The sequence below is a fragment of the Halichoerus grypus genome, chromosome 2 (genome assembly GCF_964656455.1).
Source record: "Halichoerus grypus chromosome 2, mHalGry1.hap1.1, whole genome shotgun sequence".
In the NCBI taxonomy this organism is placed as follows: Eukaryota; Metazoa; Chordata; class Mammalia; order Carnivora; family Phocidae; genus Halichoerus; species Halichoerus grypus.
Genome location: NC_135713.1, coordinates 22291096 through 22316985, shown reverse-complemented (window position 1 = coordinate 22316985; position 25890 = coordinate 22291096).

Genomic DNA, 25890 nt, shown 5'->3' with positions numbered 1-25890 from the left:
TCAAAGGCCTGAGCCACCCAGGTGCCCCTGATATTTATACTTTGAGTATTTTATATAATCCCACTTTCTCTTGTTTTTTCAGCATATCAATTGTACTTTTTTTTCTTTTTGACTTTAGTGGTTGTCATAGATTTTGTAAAATACTTAATACAATTAATTCAAGTACACTTTCAAATAACACTATACTATTTCATGGGTAGTGAAAATACTTTATAATAAATATTCCTAATTCCTTCTTCCTATCCCTTGTATCATTGTGCATTATATATACACATAAACATATACAATCAAATACATTTTCACTATTATTTTGAATAGGTTATCTGTTAGATTAATAACAAATAAAAACAGTTTTTATTTGCTTTCACTTATTCCTTCTCTAATACCTTTCCTTTCTTTAATGTGGACCTGTGTTTCTAATCCAAATCAATGTCCTTCTCTTTGAAGAACTTAGGAACATCTTTTTTTTTTTTTTTTTTTTTAGGATTTTATTTTTTATTTATTTGACAGAGAGAGACACAGCGAGAGAGGGAACACAAGCAGGGGGAGTGGGAGAAGGAGAAGCAGGCCTCCCCACTGAGCAGGGAGCCTGATGCAGGGCTCGATCCCAGGACCCTGGGATCATGACCCGAGCCGAAGGCAGACGCTTAACAACTGAGCCACCCAGGTGCCCCTTAGGAACATCTTTTAACATTTCTTCCAAAGCATATCTACTCGCAACAAATTTATGTTTTTGTTTTTGTTTTTTTTTTGTCCGAGAAAGTCTTTTTTTTTTTTTTTTTAAGATTTTATTTATTTGACAGAAAGAGAGAGACAGCTAGAGAGGGAACACAAGCAGGGGGAGTGGGAGAGGGAGAAACAGGCTCCCCACTGAGCAGGGAGCCCGATGCGGGGCTCGATCCCAGGACCCCGGGATCATGACCTGAGCCGAAGGCAGTCGCTTAACGACTGAGCCACCCAGGCGCCCCTGTCCGAGAAAGTCTTTATCTTTACTTTTGAAGGATAATTTCTCAGGAAACAGAATTCTATATGGTAGTTTTATTTTCTCAACACTTTAAATATTTCACTCCACTCTCATTGCTCCTTGAATGGTTTCTGAGAAGTCCAATGTAATTCTTATGTTTGCTCCTGTTTAGGGAGGATTTCTTCTTTCAAGATATTTTCTTTATCTTCGATTTTCTGAAGTTTGATTATTTGATTATGAATGCCTAGGTTTTGGCATTTTTCCTTCCTGGTGTTCTTAGAGATTCCTGGATCTGTGGTTTGGTACCTGACATTAATTTGAGCAACTTTAAGCCATTATTTCAAATACTCTGTTCCTTTCTTTCTTACTTCTGCTTCTGGAATTCCATTACATGCAAGTGATATTTTGTAGTTGTTCCACTGTTCTTGGATATTTTCTCTCTCTTTTTTCTCCCCCAATCTTTTTTCTCTTTGCTTTTCAGTTACGCAATTTCTACTGACATTATTTTCAAACTCGGAGATTCTTTCCTCTGTCAGGTCTAGTCAACTAATGAGCCTATCAAAGGTATTGCTTACATCTAATCCAGGGTTTTTGATCTTTAGCATTTCTTTTTTACTTTTACTTAGTATTTTTTTCTCTCTGTTTACATTATCCATATATTCTTGTATGCTATCTACTTTATTGGTTAGAGCCTTGACATATTATTTATAGTTGTTTTCGATTCACAGTCTGGTAATTCCAACATCTCTGCCATATCTGAGTCTGGCTATGATGCTTGCTCTGTCTCTTCAAAATGCTTGCTTGGCCTTTTAGCATGAGTATTTGAATCGGTAGGCTGATCAGACATCACCCTCACCAGTGTGGCTGGGCATCATTCACTCTATTGAAGGCCTGAATAAAACAAAAAATGGGGAAGATAGGGTAAATTCTATGTCTGCGCTTGAGCTAAGACATCAGTTTTCTCCTGCACTTGGACATTACCACTCCTGGTTCTTGGGCTTTGAATGCTGACTGGGAAATAACACCATTCACCCTCATTTTCAAATTGATATAGACAACTTTTCGGAAAAACAGTCATAATCTACTTTGCCAAGCTTCTTTCATAAATTCGTCTAATAAACAAGTTTCACAGAGAAGTTGCTCTTTGTATGCTTTTATCAGTAAGGGTTTCTAACAAAATATAAGTGAATAATTTTGTTCTGATATATGGCTCCTGGTTGGGGCATATAAAATACAGTTGAGAAATTATTCTGTGTGCACACCACTATTTCTGTTTATTAATGTTTTTATTAAACTAATTAATTTACATAATCAACATTTCAAGTTCACAATTCTCTTTTTAGTCTTATCTGTGTGATCAATTACCATACGTTAAAACAGAGTTATTAACAGATAAAAGTGATACAATGGTTTTATATTCTTAAATAGTGGTCTCTGTGTTTAATCTGAGTGAAGAGGGCTGAGTCAGAGTGAAATCAGCTGTCATCTTAATCCTCTCCCTTGGAATCGATCAATGTCTGGCTAGAAATTTGAAGATTATCAGTCACAGAGGAACCAAGATACTCTTTGATCACTCTCCCATTCCCCAAAGTAGCATCCTGAATGATTCTCTCCTAGATAGGAGTTTCCATTTTGTCTTTTTTAACAGTATGACATTTATTATGCTGTCTTCCCATTGAGAAGCCTAGGCATATCTGCCGCTTTTATGAGTGTCCAAACTAAACATGAGATGATACTGGAAGTGACCATGGGGAAACAAATTGAGATTCATTGGAGTTTACGTTCTCAACTCAAACAGAAACACACACACACACACACAATAAGATAACCAGCACTGAAATAATTTGCTACTATCCTCACAGGGAAATCTTTTATGATCATGTGAAATAATAGTTCAGTTGAATATATAAGTCTCATCTTTTTGTTTCCCAGAAATCTTACTCAAAGCTTGCTTTAAAGATATCTATATCAATATCTATCTACATAGATAGATATTGTAGTTGTTCCACTGTTCTTGGATATTTTCATAGATATTGATATAGATAGATATAGATAAATATAGGTATAGGTATAGATATATAGATATAGATATAGATATAGATATATAGATATAGATAGATATAGAATCCTCCCATCAATATTTAGAGCATGCATGTGTGGTGAAATAATCCCTCCACCCCCAAATTTTTCACATCCTGACACCAGAATCTGTAAATGTATTGTTACCTTACTTGGCAAAAAAATTGCAGAGGTGATTAAATTAAAATATTGAGATGTGGATAATATCAAATTTGATACCTAAGCCTGTGCTATGAAACTACAGGTAATTTGCAATTCCTCTTTTTTCTTCAAATTAAAATAATATCATACATTATATAGCATATAATAAATAATAAAAAATAAATATCTGCTTTAAATACTTATTTTCCTTAAAGTTGACCACTCACTTTATTTAAGTTTTGTATATGACATGGGATTCAACATATTTCTAAATACAGAATTTAGTATTAATTCTATAAAATATTGTTATCACTACAATTGTGATTATGCATTTCTTAGACTTTTTCATTTCTTCCAGTTATATTGGAAAAATTAATCACAAGGTATTTCTCTAAGAAAAATACAAAGTGTATTTATTCATTTGAAATCTATTTACTTCTTATGATTGTGCAATATCCCCTGGATGCAAAACTGTGCTTCAAAACATTGTTTCATGCATTTTAATACTTCAGGTAGGCCTTAAGTCTAAGGAACATGCTTATGTATGTTTAGTCCTTGCAGTCACACTTAAATCTCTGGAAATCCAGTGAAATATATAGTTAGCATAATTAGCATCTTATTTATCTTGAAGTAAATCAGTTTGTTGACAATATAAATTTCTATTTACATCATATTTAAAAAGGCTGAATATCACAAACTACTTTTTAAGTAACTTTTTAGCCACAAAGCCAGTCATTATTTTATTAAATTCTTATTTAATCAAACATAAATTACTACATAAAAAACTATAAAATTGTAAAATTATAATTATATAATTATAATAAAAATATACCTTATTTTGGAATTTGCCAATTTCAAGTGGCCTCTGCAATTCAATCATATCATGATATCAGGGAAATAAATTAGGACTTGTGCCTGAGAGAGAGAGAGAGAGAATCTCATCTCACTTGCTTCCACTTCAGCTATTTTCATTTTTATAAACATTTCTTTTTGGTAACCTTTCTCTTTTGCACATTTAGAAAATATGATTTCAGTTTTTGTCTTATTTCACTTACAAAAGAAAACAAAAATTAATAGTTTTCTGGCTTCTATTATTCACATTTAGTAGTTTACCTCATTCCAAGAGAAACTGCCCATGGTTCAGCTACACAGTCTCTATACAGTTTTTCAGCTGTGTCTATCCTTCAACAAACAATTGACTAGCAGCTTTAAAGTGACTGTGGATTTGTCATCCATCAAGAGCCACCCATTCATTTTAAATAAGAGAAACATCTCTTCGGTCTGCATTGTGTTTCTTCTTCCACAGAGATGGCATTTTTCAACATACTAGATAGATTGCTCAAATTGTATCAAAGAGAATCAATTCATCTGTGACAAACCAAGATCCATAAAAGAGTTAAGACTCACACTACCTGTCTCTAATCCAATAAGAAAGGTTGGGTTTATCTTTCACGGATGAGAACAAAGAAGGTAACTGACCCATGAAATGAGAAATGTAACTGAATAACTTCTGGATGTGAAAGGACAAAAGTTGTTGACCGAGTATCACAAAACCTTGAACACGTAATAATATGGTGCAGCGAGGGAGGTAAGGCATCCAAAATGCCTGAATTGGTCAAGAAAATGTGATGTCATTTTTATATAGGGTGAATTAATTAAAATGTCACTAAGCTCTGGTAAAAATAACTAACTTTCCAGGACTTACTTTAATTTACATTCACACTTACATTCACCTATCTATCTATCATCTATTTATCTATCATTTATCCTTGAACAAATATATGTGTTTGTGTGTAGCACTAGGGATATGAAAATGATCATCTTTCAGAATTTTAAATATGTAAATTTGCCTGTACATTTATACTCACCTGAATTAAAAGAATAATATTGAAAATAACACTAATAGTGTAAACACATCCAATCTTTTAAAGTCGCCAAGCCTACCTCTAGTGATTTTACTCATAAAATTTGTTTAATCTTCGGAAAAGTTTTATACAGTAGAAGCCATTTTTTCCACATTTTACAGTTGAGAAAACTGAGGAATAGAAAGTTTCAATAACTTTTCCCAGGTCACTGAACCGGTAACCTGTGGAAAGAGTTTTTAAATACTGGAAGTCTGAATTCAGAGCACGGGAATTTAACCACTGTGATATATCACACTTCAGTTTGACTATCATCAATTCTGGAATTAAAATGAATAATGGAAACTATTATTTAATCTGCATCTGTTCCAATGGAAAAAAAATTCACTCTACAGGATACTCCTAGAAAAATATATAGCACCAACAAATTCTCAGTAATTGTTGAGGGAAAACAAAACAAAACAAAAAATGAATGACTGGATAAATAATTCTTAAAAATGAAAATCAATCATTTTCAATAAATTTGATGAGTGTGCAAGTCATGAATCCAAATAATATTCCAACCAATTTCTGGACAGCTCTGATAGAATGCAATTGCTTACTTTGGAAAAGATCTGGCTCCTATAATTTAACTCAGTGATCATAATTTTACTCTCTATTTTTCATACAAGTTTTTTCTAAAATTTGAAGAACTTTTTTTTTTTTAAGATTTTATTTATTTATTTGACAGAGACACAGCGAGAGAGGGAACACAAGCAGGGGGAGTGGGAGAGGGAGAAGCAGGCTTCCTGCTGAGCAGGGAGCCCTATGTGGGGCTTGATCCCAGGACCCTGGGACCATGACCTGAGCTGAAGGCAGACGCTTAACGACTGAGCCACCCAGGTGCCCCTGAAGAACTATCTTAAGTCTTCATTCCCATTCTGAATTTGTATAGATGCCTCATTCTCTTAAGAGTATTATATTTTTTACAGTATAAACTTACTTTAATTTATAAAATATATTAACTTTCTGCTATGTAGTCAGTCACCCATGTAGCTTTAAAATGTGATTACATTTTATATGTAATGTTTAATTATATGGTATATTGAAATTTTCCATATTATGAAATAGATATTATCAAGAAACCTCCCTTTGCAACATTCTAGTCATTAGCCTATCCCAAAATAACCACTATTTCAATTCTAACACCATAGATTAGGGTGCCGTTTTGCTTATTTTAAAAGTCTGTGTGCACGTATTTGTGTGAGTGTGTGTGTGTGTGTGTGTGTGTGTGTATACATATAGTGATGTTTAGGTAGTGATATATATACTACATATATATTGGATATATATCACCATTTTGTATCTAGTTTCATTAGCTAATACTATTTCATAAGATTCAGCTATGCTGTTATGTTGTTTGGGTAGTAATAATTCCTTCTTATTGCTATATAGTATTCTATTTTATATGTGCATCAACATTTTTAATTATTTCGGATTTTGTGGGCATTTGGGTTGTTTCTCAATTGGGAGTAATAAAAATGGTTCTACAAACATTTTTGTCGTTTTTTGCTAAATATATGAACAAGTTATTTTGGATATTTCTCTTGGCATATATATATTTATAGAAGTTAAATTTCTGTCTCGCAGCGCTGTATATGTTTAGCTAATAATAAATACCGGTAAAAAAGATTTCCACACTGGCTGTAAAAATTTATACTCCCAACAGAGGAGTATTAGAATTATAGCTGTCACATATTCTCACCAGCACTTAATATTAATGTCTGATTTTTCATTAATAGAACATGGGTTATGGTAAGTGCCACATTGAGGCTTTAACTTACTTTTCTTTGATAACTAATGAAGTTGAGTACCTTTTTATGTGTCTATTGATCATTTTGAAATCCTGTTTTATAAAAACTCATTCTAAATCTTTGACCAATTTATAAAGTTTCTGCATTTTGTTATTTGATTTGTTAAAGTTCTTTGTATATCTTATAAAACGACACTTTACCAAATATATGTGCAATCATCTGTCTTTTAGTGGTGCCATTTAATGCAAAGCAACTGTTTTTTTTATTGTATATATTTAAGGTGTACAATTTGGTAAGTTGATATACATACGCATTAGGAAATAATCTCCACAATCAAGCTAATAAACATGTTAATTGCCTTACATAGTTAGCTTTTGTTTGTTTATTTTCTGCTGAGAACACTGGGGATCTATCCTCTTAGCAAATTTCAAGTGTACAGCAAAATGTTGTTACTTATAATCATCATTCTATATATTAGATCTCCAAGACTTATTCATCTTGCATAACTGACATTTTGTTCCCCTTGGCCAACATTTTAATCTTAATGTGATCCAATATATAGTCTTTCTTTAGAAATAACACTATTTGTGTTCTATTAAAAATGTTTGCCAAGTCCACTTTAATGTATCAAAGGCAATATTTATGGACCCTTGTAACTATGAAATTTTTATTATGTGTTATACTGTTTTAGTAGCAGAATGCAATTTGGTGGTTCTCTAAAACACATTCATTCATTCCAAAACTAAACCTTTCTCACTCACGAGTTCTCAGCTTTGAGCTAACCATAGTGACACACACTATGTCTTTTAAAAAAGTTTGAGAACTATTTCTTCCTCTTGGTAAGTATTTCAAATTTGCGAAATTTTAATTTTATTAACATGCAATATTACAATAAAAAGTGAAGAAAACACTCAGAAATTACAAGCATGATATTTTCTTTCTATTTTACAACTAACTTGTATGACCTCAAAATGACTGTGTCCACCTTTCATCAGCAACTAGAGGTACCAAGTTTTTTTGATCCACTTCTAAACTAATTTGAGTGGGTTGACTAGTTGGTATATGCAAATGTTCCATGCCCTCTCCAGTATACAATAGTTCACTGGTTCTTGAGAAATGCAATTAGAAGCCAGTGTGTTGGTTTAAAAATGTCCTACAATAACATTGTTTTTATATTAAAGGGAACATTCTAAAATCATACAGTTATAAAATCATATATATAGCCTCGTAACACAGTATGGCCCCTTAACCTTGGTGTTCCTTGCAAGTTTGACTTTAAAGAATCAGTCACTTTTATGAAAACATGTGTATTTAAATGAATATGTATGTGAGTATATTTATTCTTCAAAAAGAGTCCATAAATATCATCCAATTTTGAGAGTATGTGATTCACCCCATAGAGATTAAGAGCAACTGTCCTTGAATAATCTTCCTTATAAAAATAATGTAAAAAACCATAGCAAGGAAATAAGGCACGCTGCTGGTTGCTGCCTGCTTGTTTATGATCACTGTCCTGCTGGGCTTATTTTACATCCTTCCATTTATACTCTCGGAGTGAGCCATTTTTGAACAGTGATAAATAGAGATACAGAACAGCACTTCTTAATTCTTCCACATTTTAACATTTAAAAAGTTTGTAAGTGTCTTGTAACTAAAAGCCACTGTAATTTTCCCACAGTGGCTATTATTAAGCCCTTTGGTATACATGTAGTTTAAAACAAATTATTAAAATGGAAAATCCTAACTATCCACTGTTGTTGGTCAAATAAATATTATTTTCTTTCTTTTAAGTATCAGTTTGAGATGACTAAAGCTGAGATATGTGGAGACCCAGTAAAGGAAAGGAGTGACTGACTGACTTAATTTATATTCTAGGTTTATATAACTAGTTTTCAAATACTAAAATTAAGCAAGTATATCACATTAGAGTAATATGTTGACAGCAGAGAAGCTGGGTGCAGGATTTGTAGGCATATTTACCATTTTTATGTAAACATAAAAATATATTAAACTTTAAAATAAAAAAAAATGAAACCCTGACATTAAATACAATCTCATGCAAAATTAAGATCTATGGCTGAAAATGTGCAAGGGTACAGGAAGGGGAAGGGTTGGGAGTGTTATCAGAACACCATGAAATTATCTTTAAGCAACTTATATGGCATTTGCAACTTTCAAGTTAGACTATTCTATAGGTGAAAGAAATGTTAAAAGAAAAAAAAAAAGAGATTTTTTTTTCCATGCATGCTGATCATTAGCTTTTGATGACACCTAGTACATTTATGTTTTTTTAATAGACTTATAAAATGTGTGTTAATCTCTACTGAGTATTTTGTGCAAGAAGAGTCAATAGTGAAATAAACCAAACCCACCCCTGCCCTAAGAAACCTTAGACTAGTGGGAAACCCAGTAAACCATAAAATAAACATGTAACCAAATGTAAATTTGCATCTTTGTAGATGCTGTAAGGAAAATGTATTTATGGATATAAAATTATGTAAGTGGTTTAGAAGGAAAGGAGTTTTTCCTTTTATGGAAAACCATAAATTGTTCTTTGAAGAAAATTAGTAATGATCTGACTGTGTATCTGTAGAGAGATTACTGATATGAGCTAGAAGTGGACTTTCAGGGTGTCTTGGTCCATTAAGGGCTGGCACAGAAAGAGTAAAGAAGGATCATATTCCCAGTAAGCAGAACAGTGAGCAGTTCATTTCACTGCCCCTTTTCCCCTGCAAGGATAGATGGTCTGGAAATAGGATATAAAATGATAATATTTTGGCAATAATTTACAAAAATAGTCTGGGACTAAATAGGAACATATGGAAGTAGGCTTTAAGAAGATATATGTGGATGATTCTTTTGAAAGTGGTTCAGTCTTAAAATATGTGTCCCATTGTCAAGCAAGTGACATCTGATATAACCTCCAGAGGAAGAGTCCCACTCCTCCAGGGGCAGCAGTCCCTGATGTCAACCCACTCACACAACACTGGATGAAAGGAAACTTTACTCTCATAGAAAAGAGACAGAACAAAATCAGATTCAACGGTGGGTATTGGTCTTTAATGGCCAGTGGGTCTCATCCCATGGCCAAGGCAAGATCATGATCTGTATGCACCTGTCACGCTGCAAGCAAAGAACCCTATTCCCTCCTTCCTAGGAACAACACTGGGGCTGACGAGGTGCCATATGATGCACATGCTTAAGCAGAACAAAGGAGAACATTAAGTCTGAAACAAGGAAAGATATTCACACACAAAGCAACAAGCCCAACATAGGCTGTGAGGGGTTTCTGTCTATGTAAGAAAGTGTTACCAACTCAGGGTCCATTCTACATGGCTAAGGAGATGTCAAAAAACTATTTGCATGAGACTGCCTTTTCCCATCACCCATGTAAATGCTTTCCAAAGGCCCTACTGCAAGAGGTTCTTAATAATCTGTCCTGTGGCTATCAATCAACTTCTTTCATGATACAAAGATTTGAACAATGGGTCCATGAGGAGTGTTGCCAGAATTGCTGAAAGATTGACTCTACAGGTGTTCAATATTATGTACATCCCTCCAGAAAGTCTGACCTGGGAATTGCCAATTCTACATGCCCAACATGGATCCCACTCCATGATACCTTAACCTAAAGGGGTTAGTCATTTCCTTTATAGTGGTTAATGACACTGGGTAGGAGATGAGAGGACGAACAATCATCTATTCTGCTGAATAGCATATGTGTATCAGATTTAAGTTTCCTACTTCCATTAGTTGCTACTTGTAGTCTCACCATCTGTGGTATCCCACACATGAACAAAAGGTGGGATTCATAAGAAAAATGTAAAGTCAATTCCCATGGATTAAATGGTTACTATGTTAAGCTATACATCAGAAGAACCTGGATCTATACAATGGAAATCGGTCTCTTGAAGACTTGATTACAGTGCCATCTGGGGGAAAATGCACCTTTGGAGTGTGGACTATTGTCCAAAAGGAAATTTTATATACCCTAAGTCAATATTTGTTCCATTTCTTTCATCACCAAAATATGCAGGAACTGAAACCAAGGAGATAACGCTATTTATAATTAAACTTAACGATCTACTTATGAGTTTTGACATCTTCCTCATGACTGTGAGCCCTGCTGAGTTAGTATTTTTTTTTTTTAAAGATTTTATTTATTTATTTGAGAGAGAGAGACTGAGAGAGAGGGCACATGAGAGGGGGGAGGGTCGGGAGTGTCAGAGGGAGAAGCAGACTCCCTGCCGAGCAGGGAGCCCCACCCGGGACTCGATCCAGGGACTCCAGGATCATGACCTGAGCCGAAGGCAGTCGCTTAACCAACTGAGCCACCCAGGCGCCCAGAGTTAGTATTTTTTTAATGTCCAAACTAGAATCTGTCTATCAGGTATACCAGAAATTGGTACTTGTACTTGCTGGGTTTTTTTAATTGTTTGTTTTATATTTGGTTTTTGCTGGAGATGTTCTTCATACCAAGAGGAAATCATTAAAAAATAGAATATAAAAATGATTACCCTCTGCCTCAAAAATCTAGAAAGTTCACTAGATATACTCTGATGAAATTAAATGAAAGGAGCCCATAATAGGAAATCTCTATTTCTGCATGCAATCCATATTGTCATAATATTTCTCAAAAAATTAAAATCTCAGTGAACTAATCCTTAAATCTCAGCTAAAGGAAGTTAAGCTAGGTTGAATTGGGCTTCTATAGGAATGCTTATATTTATCAGGCAAAATAAAAAAATGACCATACTCTTCATGATTTTAAGATATTTCACTAAAACTAGGCAAACTATGATTCCATAAAAATCTAAAATGCTAGAAAAAATATGTATAGGCTAGCAAATCTAAAAGTCTTATTAATCTGACAATGATTCTTTTATAGAAAAACAAATTAGTGGTGTTATAGGTTATGGCCAAGTCTGCTATGGAGAAAATTCGAATAACCCTTAAGGTGTAGCATTGAATATTGTGGGCAGTGGATAAATTACTTGCAATATATACTGTGAATTTGCACACTTATTTAAATAATGCCATTTAAGTGTCATACATACTATAATATATTGAAAACTCATGAACCCAGGAGCCAGACAGTATGTGTGCATGGAGAAGTTTCAGCGGAATTCTTTTCAGTAATAATATACACCCCCAAGTAGCCCCATTTCTGCTCAATGGGCTTCAGTGGTTTCTCAACTGAGGCATTTCCAAACTTTGTCTGAACTGGTGATGAATTTAGCATGTGAGCAATCTTCCTGGCAGTTTCAAATGATGGTATAAAAGACTGAGAGAGGGAAAGCCCCTATGATAGGCAACTGAAAAGTAATACTGACAGTGAGTGAGAGGAAATAGAAATAATGGTTTGGATAGCTTTTCTATGCAAAGATCTTCATGAAGACATGCATGTCAACACACTGTTCTGCACAATTATATGCACAATTATAGCTACTCAATACTGTGTGTTTGTATGTGTGAACCCACTTGTAATTGCTGCGCTTACTTCTGAAAAGGATGTTAACTGTTTCTGTAAAGCTATTTGGAAATATATAATACATGCTTTAAAAGAATAACTAAATCTCTTGATTTAACTTATTATGTATTTCAAGAGTTTTGCATAAATTAGCCAGTGTTTCATCTTTGTAACAAGCCCATGAGATAGGACTATTTCTTATTCAAATTTTATAGATAAGAAAATGGAGCTAGTGGGACACCTGGGTGGTGCCGTCATTTAAGTGGCAGACTCTTGGTTCCTGCTCAGGTTGTGATCTCAGGGTCATGAGACTGAGCCCGTGTGGGACTCTGAGCTCAGCAGAGTCCGCTTGAGATTCTCTCTCCCTCTTCCTCTGCCCCTCTTGCTCATGTGCTCTCTTTCTCTTCAAAATAATAAATAAATCAATCTTTAAGGAAAGAAGAAAGAAAAAAAGAGAAAGAAAGAAAGAAAGAAAGAAAGAAAGAAAGAAAGAAAGAAAGAAAAAAAGAAAGAAAGAAAGAAAGAAAGAAAAAGAAAATGGAGCTAGAGAAAGGTTGAGCCCTAAGCTGACACCCTCAGGTGGTGGAGACAGAGCCCAGGATCACACCCCTGAAGACTGGCTCCTCAGCCTGAACTTACGCTCCATGCTACACAGTGTCATGAGTTTAGCACTATACATGCACTTCTAGACATTTACCTTACATAGAGTTGTGTTGTGAATATGAATTATATGGGAAATGTTTATGATTGATATTCGCTATAATTACATATATTAGAATGAACAGGAAAAAAAAAAAATCCCCAGAAATATATTAACTATGGCTGCTGCTGGGTGACAGGATTATGGTGAGTTTTATTCTTTATACATTTGTGCATTTCCTGAGTCTTCTCCTCCAATAAGCATATAGTATTTTATAAGGAGCAAAGCAAAAATAAAAATGCTTTTATCCATTGCTTTATGGCTTATTTCAGTCTAGCTAAAATATTAATTACCTTCAATGGCTACACAGAGGAAGACAGCAACATTTGAAACCTTCTATTATTTTCATTAAGTGGTTTTGTAACACCCAGAACAAAATGCCTCGTGTGGATAGGTTCATAATAAAAGCTAGTGAAACGGCTAATTTTCCTGCAGTAGGTAACTGTGGCCAGCTGCAGACTACGGGATGATTTTCACAAAGAACCTCATTGCATAAGCCCGACTTGCCTGGTAGATGGAAGCGTTGTGCATATGCAGATACCCTGTTTGGGAGTGACTCTCATCAACCAATTAAGAAACTACCCTCTTGAAGTTATTTTTTGTAGTATGATATTTAGATTTTTATCAAATAACAAATGCACTGTTTTTGCTTCCATTACTTATTTCCCTGATAATCTTGCCGTTTTGATTCAGAAACAGAATTTGCAAGCACATTATATTTTGTGAGATTTTTCAGATTCTCGTAAATATTCTATTATTTTGAGCTAATAGCCCATTGTATGACTTCATGAATAAAACACGCTTGAGGGTAACTTAAAAAGATTAACTGTAGCCAAATTTAAGTTGATGTGTTCAAAGTTAGATACATCATACTCATCAAATTTCAGTCAGATAGTTCTACTATCTGTGTGTGTCTTACTAAAAATCTAAAGATACTTCTAATCCTTTCTAGGAAACACACCACTAGAAATTTTACTGAAATTTTCATATGATATGTAGTAATAAATCTGTCTTAATTTTAATTGAATTCTAAATATTTTAAATATTGTGTTGACGTATAAAGATAATTATAATGAAATAAGATTTGTATCTTTCAAATTACAGTTATAAAAATTCCTGAAATGGTTATTCAGCTGTAAACTAAACTAAGCCTAATTATTCTTTGGCTTAGAAAATAAAGGACGGAAATACATTCTAAACATACCCTCTGTCTTGAAAGACTCAGTTATTTAGTAAATATCTGACATATATGAAGAATCTTGCTTGCGTTGTTAGAATACCTTTATGTATTGTCTATAGTCCTTTAGTTATATGTTTTGTCTTCCAGAAACTTACCAAGGTTCCTGAGGCATCAGGGTCTTTGCATCACAGCTTCACATTTGTGAGAAGATATTCTATTGTTTGAATTCCCTCACAACTTGAAAATATTAGGTAGAATTAAATGTCAATCTTTAGTCATCTCCTGGAGGAAGAAAAAAAAGTCACTACTTCATTTTTCCCCCTCATTTCTTATAATTCATTAATTTATTCAACCAAAAAAGTACTGAGTACCTACCATGTGTCAGTGAGAAGTCTAGACATTAAAGACAAAGCAGGACTCAAAATATGCAAGTCTTTTAACATGAATTGTTTGTTTGAAAATTACATGTTGTTTTCAAATTATTGTTTCTCCATTTTATATATAGATTTATTTAAAAATAACATTGTCATGGGGCACCTGGGTGGCTCAGTTGGTTAAGCAACTGCCTTCGGCTCAGGTCATGATTCTGGAGTCCTGGGATCGAGTCCCACATCAGGCTCCCTGCTCAGCGAGGGGTCTGTTTCTCCCTCTGACCCTTCCCCTCTCATGCTCTCTGTCTCCCATTCTCTCTCTCAGATACATAAATAAAATCTTTAAAAAATAAATAAATAAAAATAACATTGTCATTACCTGAATATAATATATTTTTTAAAGTTTCTAGCCTTTACCTCTTTGTGAAGTTTTTCCTTTTATTTACATATTTTAAAATGCCTAGAAAATGCCTGGAAAGAAATGTCAGTAAGTTAATTATGATATTATTATATTAATCAGTTATATATCTATTGCTATTTTATTAAGAATTGAATTCGTATTTTATCAAATGCCATTTAAGATTTAGACATCATGTAAAATACTTTCCTTATCTGTTTTATAAGGTACTGAATATTAAACTATGCTTTTTTTTTTTTTTTTTTCTTTTTGCCTAAATACTATCTCAGTACCACTGACTTGGCCAAGAAATTCACCAATTAAATACTCATTACAGGCCTACTCTAGGTTTTGTTTTATTTTGTTTTCATTATACTTCAGCCTATAAGAACATTTTTTAAGGAGAAAAATCCTTTCAAAATATTTCAATTTGAAGGGCTGAATTAGTTAGCTATTGCTGTATAAAAATGATCTTAAATGTCAGTAGCCTAAAACAATAACCTCTAGCAATTGCTAATATGTCTACACAAGTTCTCTTCCAAGTTGGCAATTAACTGTGGGTCAAGTGAGTAGTTCTGCCCATCTGATAGGGCCTCTTTGTTGACAGGATGGCTAGTCTAGAATGGTCCCCACTCAGACTGCTGGATTCTCCTCCACATAATCTCACACAGAAAACTTTGCAGCTTACCTATGGCTTTGAGTGAAAAAAGAAAAAAAGAAAAAAAGTCATTTTTTTTTTTTTTTCAAATGAGTTTGGGCATGTTTATTACACAGCAACAGCTGCCTGACTCAGGAATTCTTCAAGTGTGGGATGATGCCATAACAGAAACCTAGAATATGTGGCAGTGACTCGGTGACTTTCAGTACACAGGGGTTGAAAAAATGGAAAGTCCACCATTAGTGAAGTCTGCAAAATGGTGAGGAAGATGTAATCGGAGGATGGTAAAATGGCAACCTGTGTTATGGAATAGCAGAGCAATTGATAAAACTTTTACCAGGAAATTTTAAAGATAGAAATTGCATCATAAACATTTGCATTTGAGTAAGTGGGATCTCCAGGTAGAATACTGAAAACATCAGCTAATTGCTCCTAACTGTGATTAATAACTACAAGAAAGAGAAGAACTGAAAAAAAAGCGGCCGGTTTGTACTTATAATATAAAAGAAATATAAAGAGGCCAAGTCTTATCAGGTTAGAAAATAGTTTCTCATTTGCAGCGTCTTAATCCCTACTCAAGGTTAGAAGAGATTTCCTAATGTTTAACTAGAAAAGCACTTAACGTAATACCTTGTGTATATAATGAGAGGACCTTAGTTAGTAATTCTCAAATAAATTAATGCGATGAGTTCAGATTTCCATTTTTTAACTACAAAAGATTAAAGCAGGATGGCTGGATGAGAAACCTTTTGAAGTCTCTTCAAACATATATGACATAATTATAGCTAGTGACTGAAAAGATGTCTCTGTTTTTCATTTTGGCTTTATCTCTTCCAAAGCTTCATTCATTCATGCATGCATTCATTCATTCATATATCTTTTTCAATAGACGTTTGTTAGGATACTCTGGGCTAAAGTGGTCAGCATAGAAAAACATGTAAAATGTATAACTTTTCATTCAGCATCATGCACTCTAAATGAGGGAGACAATCATGCTGTAAGTGCTCAGATAGAAAACTGAGTAAGGTCTAGCTAGTCTTCTGAGGGAGAGAGCAGAGTTAAATCAAACACTTATTACAATTGTTCAATAGCGTAAAGAAGCTAAATGGCAAGCTGAACTACCACGTGAATTTTATATGAAAATTGTATTTAATTTTGCCTTCTAATCCATCAACATACAGGTTAATTTTGCTATTTATATATAATGTTTTAACTCCAAGAATATTGTGACTTTAACAATCAGCAGTGCATAAAGGCATGCAGAAAATAATCTTATCTTGGAAATGACTATTTCATTTAAGAAATGCCATCTGTCGGGGCGCCTGGGTGACTCAGTCAGTTAAGCATCTACCTCTGGCTCAGGTCATGCTCCCAGGTCCCTGGGATCAAGCCGTGCATCTGGCTCCTGGATCAGTGGGAAGCCTGCTTCTCCCTCTGCTTACAGCTCCCCCTGCTTGTACCCCCCCACTCTCTCTGTCAAATAAATAAAATCTCAAAAAAAAAAAAAAAGAAATATCATCTGTCTTCAATATTCTAATATGCAGTAGTATACAGAAGGCAGAAGTCAGAGAATAAGAGCAAAAATAGTAATAATAAAATGTATTGATTGTTCACTATATGCTAACAAGTTTTTAATGTTTACATATGAAATTATTTTTCTCTTATATATAATGTGAGGAGAAATTTCTTTAAACTTTATTTTTCTGTCCATACATGAAATGTATAAGTACAAAATTTAGAGTGCTTATATGTGTGCGATCTAGCTAAAAAAAAATTAATAAGCATTTTTGTACTAATTGTCTAATTTTCAGGAATTTTACATATTACTAATTTCTTCTATAAATTCATTATATTAATTTCATTATTCTTTCTGTGTTCGTTTATATTTATTAGCCACAATATTTTAATCAGATCATATCTCTTTTGTATTACTTTTCTCAAATTAATCATTTATATATATATTTCCTTCCTTCTTTTTAAAAATGAAAATATATTATCAGAGTAATTATCCATTTTTGCAATATTGCCCATACCAAAAATTATTAATATAACAACTATTTACCACTGTTTTTAAAACAACTTTTTTTGAAATTTTGATTTTCAATATAAGCCAATTATTTATTGACATTCTTAAGTGGTATGGATTTTATATTTGCATTTTTTGATGAGCTTTAATGCATTGGCAACAGAGAACATGGAATATTTAAAATAGATATTTTGAGATATTTCATTGACAGCTAAAAAAGTATTTTTTTCTCATCTGTAACATTGAGTTATGAATATATATCCTTCTTACTTATACCATTAATTTTATTAATCATGACATAACTTTCTATCCTATTTTTATTTATTTTTTATTTTTTTATTAACATGTAATGTACTATTTGTTTCAAGGATACAGGTCTGTGATTCATCAGTCTTACATAATTCACAGCGCTCACCACAGCACATACCCTCCGCAATGTCCATGACCCAGCCACCCTATCCCTCCCACCCCCCACCACTCCAGCAACCCTGTTTGTTTCCTGAGATTAAGAGTCTCTTATGGTTTGTCTCCCTCTCTGGTTTCATCTTGTTTCATTTTTCCCTCCCTTCCCCTATGATCCTCTGTCTTGTTTCTGAAATTCCTCATATCAGTGAGATCATATGATACTTGTCTTTCTCTGATTGACTTATTTCGCTTAGCTTAATACCCTCTAGTTCCATCCATGTCATTGCAAATGGCAAGATTTCTTTTTTTTTTATGGCTGCATAATATTCCATTGTACATATATATCGCATCTTCTTTACCCATTCATCTGTTGATGGACATCTAAGCTCTTTCCATAGTTTGGCTATTGTGGACATTGTTGCTATAAACATTGGGGTGCACGTACCCCTTCGGATCCCTACATTTGTATCTTTGGGATAGATATCCAGTCGTGCAATTGCTGGATCATATGGTAGCTCTATTTTCAACTTTTTGAAGAACCTCCATACTGTTTTCCAGAGTGGCTGCACCAGCTTGCATTCCCACCAACAGTGTAGGAGGGTTCCCTTTTCTCCGCATCGTTGCCAACATCTGTTGTTTCCTGACTTGTTAATTTTAGCCATTCTGACTGGTGTGAGGTGGTATCTCATTGAAGTTTTGATTTGGATTTCCCTGATGCCAAGTGATGTTGAGCACTTTTTCATGTGTCTGTTGGCCATTTGGATGTCTTCTTTGGAAAAATGTCTGTTCATGTCTTCTGCCCATTTCTTGATTGGATTATTTGTTCTTTGGGTGCTGAGTTTGATAAGTTCTTTATAGATTTTGGATACTAGCCCTTTATCTGATATGTCATTTGCAAATATCTTCTCCCATTCTGTCAGTTGTCTTTTGGTTTTGTTGACTATTTCCTTTGCTGTGCAAAAACTTTTTATCTTGATGAAGTTCCAATAGTTCATTTTTGCACTTGCTTCCCTTGCTTTCAGTGATGTTTCTAGGAAGAAGTTGCTGCGGCTGAGGTCGAAGAGGTTGCTGCCTGTGTTCTCCTCTAGGATTTTGATGGACTCCTGTCTCACGTTGAGGTCTTTCAGCCATTTTGAGTCTATTTTTGTGTGTGGTGTAAGGAAATGGTCCACTTTCATTCTTCTGCATGTGGCTGCCCAATTTTCCCAACACGATTTGTTGAAGAGACTGTCTTTTTTCCATTGGACATTCTTTCCTGCTTTGTCAGAGATTAATTGACCATAGAGTTGAGGGTCCATTTCTGGACTCTCTATTCTGTTCCATTGATCTATGTGTCTGTTTTTGTGCCAGTACCATACTGTCTTGATGATGACAGCTTTGTAATACAGCTGAAGTCCAGAATTGTGATGCCACCAGCTTTGCTTTCCTTTTTCAACATTCCTCTGGATATTCAGGGTCTTTTCTGGTTCCATACAAATTTTAGGATTTTTTGTTCCATTTCTTTGAAAAAAGTTGATGGTATTTTGATAGGGATTGCATTAAATGTGTAGATTGCTCTAAGTAGCATAAACATTTTCACAATATTTGTTCTTCCAATCCATGAGCATGGAACGTTTTTCCATTTCTTTGTCTTCCTCAATTTCTTCCATGAGTATTCTATAGTTTTCTGAGTACAGGGCCTTTGCCTCTTTGGTTAGATTTATTCCTAGGTATCTTATTGTTTTGGGTGCAATTGTAAATGGGATCGACTCCTTAATTTCTCTTTCTTCTGTCTCGTTGTTGGTGTATAGGAATGCCACTGATTTCTGTGCATTGATTTTATATCCTGCCACTTTACTGAATTCCTGTATGAGTTCTAGCAGTTTTGGGGTGGAGTCTTTTTGGGTTTTCCACATAAAGTATCATATCATCAGCAAAAAGTGAGAGCTTCACTTCTTCTTTGCCAATTTGGATGCTTTTTATTTCTTTTTGATGTCTGATTGCTGAGGCTAGAATTTCTAATACTATGTTGAAGAGCAGTGGTGATAGTGGACATCCCTGCCATGTTCCTGACCTTAGGGGGAAAGCTCTCAGTTTTTCTCCATTGAAGATGATATTTGCTGTGGGTTTTTCTCAGATGGCTTTTATGATATTGAGGTATGTACAATCTATCCCTACACTCTGAAGAGTTTTAATCAAGAAAAGATGCAGTACTTTGTCAAATGCTTTTTCCTGTGTCTAATGAGAGATCATTTGGTTCTTGTTCTTTCTTTTATTAATGTATTGTATCACATTAATTGATTTGCAGATGTTGAACCAACCTTGCAGCCCAGGAATAAATCCCACTTGGTTGTGGTGAATAATCCTTTTAATGTACTGTTGGATCCTATTGGCTAGTATTTTGGTGAGAAGTTTTGCATCCATGTTCATCAGGGATATTGGTCTGTAGTTCTCCTTTTTGATGGGGTCTTTGTCTGGTTTTGGGATTAAGGTAATGCTGGCCTCATAAAATGAGTTTGGAAGTTTTTCTTTCATTTCTATTCTTTGAAACAGCTTCAGAAGAATAGGTATTACTTCTTCTTTAAATGTTTGGTAGAATTCCCCTGGGAAGCCATCTGGCCCGCCCTGGGCTCTTGTTTGTTGGGAGATTTTTGATTACTGCTTCAATTGCCTTAGTGGCTGTGGGTCTGTTCAGGCTTTCTATCTCTTCACGGATCAGTTTTGGTAGTTTATACATCTCTAGGAATGCATCCATTTCTTCCAGATTATCTAATTTGCTGGCATATAGTTGCTCATAATATGTTCTTATAATTGTTTGTATTTCTTTGGTGTTGATTGTGATCTCTCCTTTTTCTTCCATGATTTTATTTATTTGGGTCCTTTCTCTTTTCTTTTTGATAAGTCTGACCAAGGGTTTACCAATCTCACTTATTCTTTCAAAGAACCAGCTCCTAGTTTTTTTATCCATTCCACTGTTCTTTTGGTTTCTATTTCATTGATTTCTGCTCTGATCTTTATTATTTCTCTTCTCCTGCTGGGTTTAGGCTTTATTTGTTGTTCTTTCTCCAGCTCCTTTAGGTGTAGGGTTAGGTTGTGTATTTGAGACCTTTCTTGTTTCTTGAGAAAGGCTTGTATTGCTATATACTTTCCTCTTAGGACCGGCTTTGCTGCATCCCAAAGATTTTGAACAGTTGTGTTTTCATTTTCATTTGTTTCCATGAACTTTTTAAATTATCCTTTAATTTCCTGGTTGACCCATTCATTCTTTAGTAGGATGCTTTTTAGCTTCCATGTATTTGAGTTCTTTCTGACTTTCCTCTTGTGATTGAGTTCTAGTTTCAAAGCATTGTGGTCTGAAAATATGCAGGGAATGATCCCAATCTTTTGGTACCAGTTGAGACCTGATTTGTGACCCAGGATGTAATCTATTCTGGAGAATATTCCATGGGCACTAGAGAAGAATGTGTATTCTGTTGCTTTAGGATGGAATGTTCTGAATATATCTGTGAAGTCCATCTGGTCCAGTGTGTCCTTTAAAGCCTTTATTTCCTTTTGGTCTTTTGCTTAGATGATCTGTCCATTTCAGTGTGGGGGGTGTTAAAGTCCCCTACTATTATTGTATTGTTGTTGATGTGTTTCTTTGCTTTTGTTATTAATTGGCTTATATAATTGGCTATTTCCATGTTAGGGGCATAGATATTTAAAACTGTTAGATCTTCTTGTTAGATAGAACCTTTAAGTAGGATATAGTGTCCTTCCTTATCTCTTATTATAGTTTTTGGTTTACAATCTGTCTGATATAAGGATTGCCACCCCAGTTTTCTTTTATGTCCATTAGCATGGTAAATGGTTTTCCACCCCCTCACTTTAAACCTGTCTTTGGTGTCTTTGGTGTCTTTGGGTTTAAAATCTTGCAGGCAGCATATGGATGGGTCTTGTTTTTTATCCAATCTGATACCCTGTGTCTTTTGATTGGGGAATTTAGTCCATTTACATTCACGGTAACTATTGAAAAATATGAATTTAGTGCTATTGTATTGCATGTAAGGTGACTGTTACTGTATATTGTCTCTGTTCCTTTCTGGTCTATGTTACTTTTAGACTCTCTCTTTGCTTAGAGGACCCCTTTCAATATTTCTTATAGGGCTGGTTTGGCAATGACAAATTCTTTTAGTTTTTGTTTGTCCTGGAAGATTTTTATCTCTCCTTCTATTTTCAATGACAGCCTAGCTGGATATAGTATTCTTGGCTGCATATTTTTCTTATTTAGTGCTCTGAATATATCATGCCAGTCCTTTCTGGCCTGTCAGGTCTCTGTGGATAGGTGTGCTGCAAATCTAATGTTTCTACCTTTGTAAGTTCCAGAGCTCTTGTCCTGAGCTGCTTTCAGGATTTTCTCTTTGTTTCTGAGACTTGTGAGTTTTATTATTAGATGTCAGGATGTTGACCTATTTTTATTGATTTTGAGGGGGGTTCTCTGTGCCTCCTGGATTTTGATGCCTGTTTCCTTCCCCAAATTAGGGAAGTGCCCTGCTATAATTTGTTCCAATATACCTTCTGCCCCTCTCTCTCTTTTTTCTTCTTCTGGGATCCCAAACCTTCTAATGTTGTTTCGCTTTATGGTATCACTTATCTCTAGAATTCTCCCCTCGTGATCCAGTAGTTGTTTAACTCTTTTTCTCAGCTTCTTTATTCTCTGGTCTTCTTTATCACTAATTCTCTCTTCTGCCTCATTTATCCTAGCAATCAGAGCCTCCATTTTTTATTGCACCTCACTAATATCCTTTTTGATTTCGACTTGTTCAGATTTTAGTTTTTTTATTTCTCCAGAAAGGAATTCTCTAGTATCTTCTATGCTTTTTTCAAGCCTGGCTTGTATCTTTATAATCGTCATTCTAAACTCTAGTTCTGACGTCTTATTAATGTCTGTATTGATTAGGTTCCTGGCAGTCAGTATTGCCTCTTGCTCTTTTTTTTTTGAGGTGAATTTTTCCATCTTGTCATTTTGTCCAGAGGAGAATAGATGAATGAGAGAACAAAATGCTAAAAAAATGCTAAAAGGGTAACAACGACCCCAGAAAAATATACACTAAACAAATCAGAAGGGGGTGCCTGGGTGGCTCAGTTGGTTAAGCAACTGCTGTTGGCTCAGATCATGATCCTGTAGTCCCTGGATGGAGTCCCGCATCAGGCTCCCTGCTCAGCAGGGAGTCTGCTTCTCCCTCTGACCCTCCCCCCATCATGTGCTCTCTCTCTCATTCTCTCTCTCTCAAATAAATAAATAAAATCTTAAAAATAAATCAGAAGAGACTCGAAACTGGGGAGAAAGGAAAGGGGGAAAAAAAAAGAATATGATCAGGTTGGTGAAACTAACAAAGCCACACACTACATTTTGGGTGTATTTTGGTCTGTTAGAAGAAATTGCCTCCCAAAATTTTATAGAAAGAAAAACTTATATATATATACAAAATAAGGGTAAATACGATGAAGGGATGGTATATGACTGTAAAGATGCAAATTAAAAAAGATTTTAAAAAAGGAATTGATAAGAAATTGGTTGAAAAAACTATAAAAAAAAAAGAGAGAGTCAGAATGTGATCAGGCGGGAGACTAGGACAATGTTATACACTAGATTTAGGGTATATTTTAGTCTGTTAGAAGAAAGTGTATCCCAAAATTTTAAAGAAAGAAAAACATATATATACAAAAAATAAGGTTAAATACAATTAAGAGATAGACTATGACTGTAAAAATAAAAAAAATAAAATAAAAAAAGATTTTAAAAAAGGAATTGATAAGGTGTTGGTTGAAAACAGAAAGAGGAGGGCGCCTGGGTGGCTCAGTTGGTTAGGCGACTGCCTTCGGCTCAGGTCATGATCCTGGAGTCCCGGGATCGAGTCCCGCATCAGGCTCCCTGCTCAGCAGGGAGTCTGCTTCTCCTTCTGATCCTCCCCCATCTCATGCTCTCTCTCTCTGTCTCATTCTCTCTCTCAAGTAAGTAAATAAAATCTTTAAAAAAAAAAGAAAACAGAAAGAAGAAAAATTCAACTAAAAAAATAGAAAAAGAAAAAAATTAAATTAAAAAAATTAACTTTGAAAGACTAAATCATCATGGGAAAAAAGCCATGAATTCTATGTGCTGTATTCCCCTAGCTCTGGAGTTCTGCAGTTGTCATTGATTGGTAAACTTGGTCTTGGCTGGATGTTCTCACTGATCTTCTGGAGGAGGGGCCTGTTGCAGTGATGCTCAAATGTCTTTGCCTGAGGCAGAATTGCCCTGCCCTTGCCAGGGGTCAGGCTAAGTAATCTGCTGGGGTTTGCTCTCTGTAGCTTTTTTTCCCTGAAAGCTTTCCGTATAGCTTTGGAGGACAAGAATGAAAATGGTGGCCTCACAATCTCTGGCCCTGAAGGAGCTGAGAGTTCAGAGCCCCACTCCTCAGTGCACCCTCAGAGAAAAGCAGTCACTCCTGTCTCCCTGGTCTCCCGGCCACACGCCGTGCTCACCCAGCCTGTGACTGAGTGTTTCTATCTCTGGCACAAGACCTCGTCTGGAGTCTCCAAACCCAGCAGATTCCTCTGGCTGGCTCCTACACCACTCCTCCTGGGGGAGGAAAGGCAGTCTCCCCAGACCTGCCACTTGTTGGGTCCCTGCTCAAAGAGAAGTGGCCCCACAGTGCCATGGATCACAGTTCATGGTAACTCTGAGCTGAGAGCCCGCTCCTTGGCTCTGTCTTTGCAGCCGGCTTCCCCGCTCTGATACCTGGGAGCTCTGCCGCACTCAGGCACCCCTGGTCTTTCTGTGACCCTGAGGGTCCTGAGACCACACTGTCCCAGTGAGGGTTCCACCCCCCGCTTAGCCACTGGAGCTACCTCCCTCAGTGGAACAGACTTCTAAAAGTTCCGATTTTGTGCTCCGCTGCTCTATCACTTGCTGGTAGCTGGCTGACGGAGGATCCCTCCCTTTGCAGTCTATCTTCACTTCTCTGCACGTCCTACCTTCCAGAAAGTGGTCACTTTTCTGTTCAGAGTTGCTGCTATTCTTTCTTTCGATCTCCTGTTGAGTTTGTAGGTGTTCAGAATGGTTTGATAACTATCTAGCTGAATTCCTGGGACCAGATGAAATTTAGGTCTCCTACTCCTCTGCCATCTTGCTCCTCCCCTTTCTATCTTATTTTTAAGTACAGAATTAACTTTCAGTTTTGCCAAAGGAAAATATATACTGAATATATATTAAGTATTACTCTATTTTCTATTATAAAACATATCCTTTGGGGGGGGTGCACGGGTGGCTCAGTTGTTAAGTGACTGCCTTTGGCTCAGGTCATAATCCCAGGGTCCTGGGATCGGGCCCCACATTGGGCTCCCTGCTCTGCCAGGAGCCTGCTTCTCCTTCTGCAGCTCCCCCTGCTTATGTTCCCTCTCTCGCTGTCTCTCTCTGTCTGTCAAATAAATAAAATCTTTAAAAAAAAAACACACATCCTTTGGAAACAAATAAATTATAGAATTTTTTCATTTTGAATTATATGGCTAAATCTCTCTCTCTTTTTTTAAGGATATTCCTGGATAGATATAAGTAGTGCAATATTTATTATTATAACAAATAGAATGATAAAAAAAAAATATTCTTATGAAAATGTTTAAATAATCCTTATATCACTAACATATTTAAAAGAATATTCATTTGAATAATAGTTGACATCAATTAATAGTTGAAAACAAAATAGAATATATTACTTATGATGCTACTGGATCATCTATGAACATGCAACTTTAATTTAAAAGTAGCTAAATTAGAAATTAACCTTAAAATTGTATTCTTAATATAAAACTTAGATAGACAGTTTGCCTGGAAGTTTCCTATAAAA